General features: G+C 40.4%; 1 pseudogene; it reads right to left on the reverse strand.

Moving 5' to 3' along the window:
• Positions 1–1552: 1552 nt before the first annotated feature.
• Positions 1553–7693, reverse strand: part of LOC119366943 — a 6778-nt pseudogene continuing 637 nt past the window's right edge.

A 7693-nucleotide genomic window follows, 5' to 3' on the forward strand; every position in this document is an offset into this window, starting at 1 on the left:
GCCGTGTCTCCTACTTGTTGTCTTATTTCGCACACATATATATACATCTGTTTCTCAAAAGAATCCATATCTCTAGTTGATATGAGGCCTCTTCCTGCAAAAAAATTTTTTTGACACGAGGCCTCACAATTCCCTTTTCAAAGGAAATGGGAGATAGGCTTATGGGACTTACCTTATACAACAAATATTTTTTTGAGGGAAGGCCATCATCGATAGCTTTATTAATCATATATACCAATTATATCGTTCGCCATTCCTCCTAATAACAAGTTTGGAGGATCATCGTCCCAGTAACTAGAAAACTTATTCAAAAAACTAGACTTAGCTAGCTCATGAGGCCGTATGCATCGTTCTGATACAGAGGCCGGGGCAAACCCCCTTTTCAAAAAAAAACTAGCTCATGAGCACACCATTAGCTACCCTATAACAATGCTTAAATTTGACATTTCCGACTAAATTTGCAATATATAGACACTATGCATAAACTGCCGCCACAGCATCCCACCATTGTGAATGGCCATTAGAGAAAGAAAGCTCCGAATGGCCGTGCCCGAGACGAAAACATAGTAATTATTGTGTGTAGGGCTGTGTTTGCAGGGCCACTGTTGTTTTCGTACTGATTGTTTCCTATGATTTTCCGTCTCATGATCACTTGTTACAAACAATGTGGACTGTGTTTGACGTTTCAGTATGTTTTGACTGGTTGCTTGGCGAACCGCCGGTTACAAATAATTTGTGCTATTGTTTGTTATTTCAGTATGTCCTGACTGTTGTTTTAGTGATACCGGTGTTAATTTCACATTGATCGCAGTTCTCCAATTCAATTTCTTATGTTATGTTCGTCAACTTGTTACAACTTCTTTTTTCTCTCAATCATTTTGTTTTGATCTTTCTGTGTCGCCGTGGTGGTCACGGATCTGTTGACTATAGCAGCCGATTCTAGCGTGTAAGCAAATCTTGGAAGCACTACTCTAGAGCTGGCTAATTTTCTTCTTCTTCTTCTTCTGGAAACGGTAAATTCCTAGTAGCTTTGTAGATAAGTGCTTCCACGATTTGCTACTATTTGTTATACCTTGGGTGTGCTGCTGATTTCCGGGCTACTATTTGTTCTTATATGTCTTTTCCTTTCGTTGTGAGCACGTGGGTCCAAGCTTTGGTTGTCTTTCTAGCAGCTCTTTGCCAACCGAACCTCACGTCTTGTTGTTTTCTCAATAGATGTCAGCTGTTACCTCAAAACAAAAAGGAGACGTCAGCTCCAAAGTTATATGCTGATGACCACAAAAGACCACTAAACAACTCAAACTGAAGTACTCCTACCTCTACAATGTACAAACGTTGGGGACATACACAAACTGTGCAGTTCTCACTGATTGCAGCTGCTGCATGCATGTTTTGCATGATAACATGCATGGCTAGATATGGACGGGAAAAATTACATAATAGCTACACCATGTGCATTTCTTGCTAAAAATAAATACAATATGTAGTACACCTCAAATTATCCAAGAATTTATTGAAAAACACAATATGTATGTGAGACCATCATCTCGTATGTTTTTTCTTGGGAAAAGGTTCATATATCATCGCAATAAAAAATGGTTCATATGTAATTCACATAAAGTGAAGTTAAGGTCTCTTTGAGACTAGACGGGAGGGTATACGCATCTTCACGCTTGTACATAAAATCCATTGTCCGGGCAAGATCGGTTGCCTTCTCTAGAAGCACCATTGGCTGTTTTTTGTGGAGGCATTCACGGACTATGTCCATCCATGCTTCTTCAATTATCACCTTGAGCTTCTCATTGGCTTCTGCTACTGTTATCCCGTGCTCCTTGTACAAGTTTGCACCGTGGATGTCACATGTTGTGATATTTGTTCACGCTACAAAAAGAAAAAAAGATCACTATTAACTAGATGAGGTTTCATCATTTGCATGCATGGATGTATAGATATAAATGTTTTTGCATATATGGATTATGTAACTCATGCACGGGCGACCAGAGAGGTGAAAATTGCCACACATGTTGGTTCACCGCCTCTGTGCTCCCTCATTGCCGCCACCACTGGCGGTTGTTGCGAACACAACGAGGTAGTTGATCCCCTAGTTTTGGATCCTAGACAAAAGCGGCTCGTGTCCTTGTATGGGAGTTGACTGGTCGCATAATGGTCAACTGGCATAGGGCCTCGATGGTGCGCCTGGTAAAAAGCCACAATGTCGTCTTGGTTGGGCAGCTCAATCGCCACTTGTTGTGCAGATCTAGCGTAGCATCATTGATCTTGCATGTTCTAGAGTGGGATAGTCGCCACCTCTTGACTTGGGATTATGGACGGCTTGGTGTTGGGAAAGGCACACGGTGGGGGTGGTCCCAGCGGTGTCTAGATGCTAGATGGTTGGTGCTTGCTTGTGGACATTTGCTACAAGTGGTGTGTTGTTCATGGTGGGCGTTGGCTAGATCTGATCAGGTCTCCTAGGCAATGTGGCAATATAGATGCGGTTCTACTGGTTGAAAGGATGACAAATTCTCATGGAAAACTTCTATTCGATGGGGGTCGGTGTCGACGAGTCTTTTCTACTCCATGGAGGCATCATTGAGAAATCATTTCTTTACCTCCACATGACCATTGCTGGTTGGATTTGAGGTGGTCGTGATGGCTGTTGCATTTGGAACCCCCCTGCCTAGGGATTTTGCCAATGTGGCAGTATGATAGGATCTAGATAGAAGTCTTGCCCCCACAGGGGCTAGGGCCAATAACAGTGGCATCCATAGACATTGCTTCACTACTTTTAGGATCAACAAAAGAGCTCCATTCACACCCTACTATTTGAGGCGGTTGTGTTTGCTAGTAGAATTCTGATTAAACTTGTTGGTTGGGGCATCATAGTGCAGGTTGAAAGTGCATTATATCCATATATTGGTGTTTTGGTGTTGATGACAATAGGGTTAGTGAGGACTACTGTCAGTTCTCCAGTTTATCTTAGTACATTGGCCTCTCAATGATCGTCTACTAGCGAAGTTGACCCCCCTATTGCAAAAAGGAAAAAGACATTTGTTTTCCTTTCTTCCCCAAGAGGTATCCTTCTCCCCACACTTGAGAAGAGTTGTTTTATCTCTCTTCCTCCATTTTTGACAGCTCAATAGCTCCATTTACTCCTCATCCCTCTACCCAATCACTTCACTCATTTGAAAGATAATAGAGAGGATCACCTGGTCTACACTTCTACCAAACCGATTTGTTCTCCCCGTTTATTTCATTAAGAATTTGTTACTCTTGGAGCTTGGGATCCTAGGTGGTTAGAGGTTCGATTCCCACGGAAACTTCCTTGCTTGTGGTGTGCTCCAGAGACGTATGTAAAGGTGTGGCGTCACCTTCAAGAACAACCCTGAGTGATTCAAGGCTCATCCGTTGGGATGACTCAAGGAGAAAATGGTGACCCGCTTGGTGGAGTTCCGGGGCTTTGGCACTAGCACCACATGCTCTAATGGAGATTCACACTTCCCTAAGGAAGTGTGAACTTGGGGATAGAATCCGCGTCACAGACTCGCTTGTGGTTAATCCTTTAACGGGCTTTACTTTGCTTTGTATGCTTGTAGGCTTGCTAATGATATTGCTCAGAGCTGGCCAAACAGGCTGGAACACCACGGCCAGGCCCAGCCCACCATAATCGTGTCTGGCACGACATAGCCTACAGGGCACACTTAGTAAACAAGTCGTGTCATGCCGGCCCACGCGCCGCGTCTCCAGGCCCAGGTACGACCTGTTTGTTAATCGGGCTAGAACGCTGGCCGTTTAGCATGCTTGGCCCATGTGCAGTTTGGCCTAATGGGCTGTTTTGGGGGGCATTTTCAGCCTATTAGGTTGTTTATATAGACCATATATATTTATATAACTCAGAAATAAAAACAATTAGTGGGTCATGCTGTGTCGGCCCGCATGTCCAGCCTCTAGGCCCAGGCACGGCCCCTGGCGTGCCGCATGCCAGTGATGGCTCGTTTAGCCTAGGTCGTGCCGTGCCCGAATGCTACCTGACCGGGCCAGCTAGTACGTCCCGTTTGGCCAGCTTTGATAATGTTGCCAAGCTTACATTGCTTTGAGCTTGCTTGCCATATAGGTTGTGTTCATCTAGTGCATATCTAGAGAACCTACTTTATCTGTGTATTCCTAAAATTACTAATTAAGATTAAATTTGTAGCTTCCTATTCACCCCCCATCTATTTGATTGTATCGATCCTTTCACAACTGCTTCTAATGGATGATCATATTGTGTCCTTGTTGTGCTTATTTTGTTGGTTGTCACTATAGGCCTAATTTAGTCAGTTGCTTCCTGATGTATAGGTTTCGCGTAGTTTTTCTTGAGTCAATCTTTCCATGTAACATTTACAACCTAATTTCCCTCATAAACTAGTCCAATCTTTGTTTTTGTTCATAGTGCATGAAATTCCCTCTAGTGAGGTTCCGCAAGAAAAACTTTATATTTATATATTAGTTCACAAGTGTTTGATTAAGTGATATAACTTTAATTAGGACCACATTTGTATGAAAATATATATTTACAACATCAAAATTTTAACAAAGAGTTCATACCTCATGTGACACCATGTCATTGCCAATGCGCCCAACAATGCATACAGATCTGATAATTTTTGGATAGGTTAAAGCCCACTCAAGAACCTCTCGTGTAGTCACATCACCCAGCGAAATGAATACAAAACTTATTATTTGCATACAAGCACTACTACGCACTGAAATTTGCAGATGCTCTTCAACACTAGTTGGTATGTAGTGTTCGTCACGCCATTTCACCTCGGCGTGATAGCATTTGGCTGTGTGGATTACCTAAACAATGTGACAGATAAATTTTAAATATGGTATATAAATGGAGAATGTTTTTCTCAAGGTGCCTTTATAGTTGCGGTATATTGGGTAATAACAAAGTATAAACAATTTCCTTTTGAAATATAATCATATTCATTGTGAAATGCAACATCAAGCAAAGTTTAGCACATAAACAACCTTAAAAGCATGCAATAACATTTGTTGAACTACACAATACATGCATCAAAAAAAGATATTTAATATGAAACTCATAGATGGATTATACAATATGTTCTATCTAAGAGAAAAAACTAAAGAATGATGATTTTTCACATTTTCCTCCAAACTTGCTACTTTTTTCAATTTCATTAGTGTGCTCATGCCACCACTAGCTTCCATTTGGAAACCACCAACCAATAAAATAATGATACCCAATTATTGGAGTGAGAAGCTCGGACAACTTATATTTGGATTTCCTTGTCCCACCTCAACAAGAATCTCATATCTAACGCATAGATGCTCTTGTTTATTACTTATATAAACTTGTATATTACTTCATTCACAAAAAATGTATATTACTTGATACAAAATCCCCGAATACTACTGTATTTACTTTTGTGGCATACATCAAGGTTCTTTTTTTGGCTAATTTGGTACAATCTTGAAAAACACTTACCAAACCTTTTACCGATTCGGCGTTCTTATTTTTCTGATGCTTTAACTCTTCCTCGATATCATTTGTAGTGTTAAGTATGTTGATATACAATGCCTTCAAGTTTGCTGGTAAATTCTCTGCAGCTTGTTCACCCCACCTGTAGTTTAGGAAAATGTGAGTTTAATATAAAGAAACTATGTGATGTTAAATTGAATGTTGCATATAAATTCTAATGACAAATATATACATGTAAACAAGGTTATGCAAATTTTATGGTGAAACTTAATTTATTTGGGACCCAGATGTTTTTTGCTAAAGCATTTTACAATCAAAATTTTTGTACGCAATCATGCTGATTTTCCTGCTATTTTATCGTTAATGTGATTATGTACCAAAAATATACTTTAGCGGCCCAAAAATATACTTTAGCGGCCAGCTGAAGCAATACTTATTAAATTACCAAAGAAAATATGATTTATTTTGTAAGCAAAGACGTGGGGCGGTTGAGGTGGTTTTAATAAAAAAAAAGATGGGAACATCGGTAAAATGGAAAAATAGGTGGGGTGGGGAGAGGCAGCAAAAGAGGCGAACCTAAGATGAAATCTTACGTATTTTTTAACTATTCTACCATTGTCCAGCCCAATCATAGCCAATATCTGTGCTTGATCCTTGCTTGGAAGGAACGCTATCTATATCCTCAACATATGCAAGTCAAACATTGTTTTCGGAGAGCTGTGCATAAGGAAAAGAGTTTCCTAGCTAAAGTTGTGTTGTTTTGCTTCAAAACTACAGGGTCTGTGCTACGACTATCACCTTAACTAGAATAATTAAGAACAAAGTAGAGAGATTTATGCATGATAAGTATTTTGCATTTTATTGTCTTTGTGAAAGGTCGATAAAGACTACCCGAAAAAAATGTGAGTACCTTTCCATGGCTGCGGTGAAGATGTTGCTTTCTTCTGTGGTGCTATAGTTGTCATAGAAGTCATCAAATAACGACACAAATATGAGCAGTTTTGTCAGCATTACACGTAAATAGGAATATTGCGGCTCATAGACAACTCCAAGTATCCAAAAGTGTAGCTCCACCATTCTGTCTCGTGCAAATTTTATATCCATTTGTGATTTGAAGTCTTTCCACCAACTGTAAATTAATAGTTAAATATGTATTAGCGCAAGTCATACTATGTAAATAGCAATTATCATGGGCACTTCCCTATTTAAATTTTAGTTAGTCTTCTTACATAGTAAGAGCTTTCAACTCCTCACAATAGAGTGTTTGCAAAATGTTGACGTCAAACTTAGCAAACTCCAATATTTCTTCATCTCGTGTTGACTTCTTCTCATAAGCCGGGATGTACCGTCTAGTTTCCACTCTGTCAACTCTCCTGAAACTGGGTGTCTCTAGTGTACACCGGACCTCTTCTGCCAACCACGGTTCTAGGTGTTCTAACATGCATTGTAGACGGCTCTTGGTGAAAATAATAGCATCATCCAACACTTCTTCCCCACGAGTCCTAAGATATGCCGCGTTGTACAGTGCCAACAGTGAGTTCACATCATTGCTTGCAAAGTTTCCTCGGTCATCTCTGAACTTCAGAAACACATCTGCAATAAGTAAGTATGGCATATACATATTATGGCTTATATGTACACAATATCTAATACTTGAATTGAAATAATGTAGTTGTACGTATATGCAGGAATTAACCATTATGTGATGATAATTATACCAGGAGAGACGTTGTACCCATGCTTCCTCAACAAGTAGAACCCCGACGCGGTTATGTGGAGATCGTCACCAAAGCTTTGTTCGTCAACTTGCATGCCACGTAGTAACTCTTGGATCTCTTCGCCGAAGTGATAGGCCACACCGGTCCGTTGCAGCGTGTCGACAAGCTCCAGCTTCATAGATAGATCAGAAGAAGAGCCGGCCGCCAAGATGATCTTTCTCACCCGCTCCTTCTTGATACCCGCCTTCTCCTTCATTGCCAAATACTGCGAGGCAGGAAAACTTATATCATCTTGGAAATTTGTGAGAGCTTAACAGCTAAGAGTGCATGCTCGGGTTAAATCTAAAAACATTCGTACACGAACACCTAGGAAAACAATATATGCCATAGAAAATAAGTAGAAGCAGCGAGTATGTTGGCTCGGGGAACTTCCTTTATTTCAAAACGTAAAACGTATCCATAACTTAACCTATGATGATTTCGCAACAAA

The sequence above is a fragment of the Triticum dicoccoides genome, chromosome 2B (assembly GCF_002162155.2).
Source record: "Triticum dicoccoides isolate Atlit2015 ecotype Zavitan chromosome 2B, WEW_v2.0, whole genome shotgun sequence".
Classification (NCBI taxonomy): Eukaryota; Viridiplantae; Streptophyta; class Magnoliopsida; order Poales; family Poaceae; genus Triticum; species Triticum dicoccoides.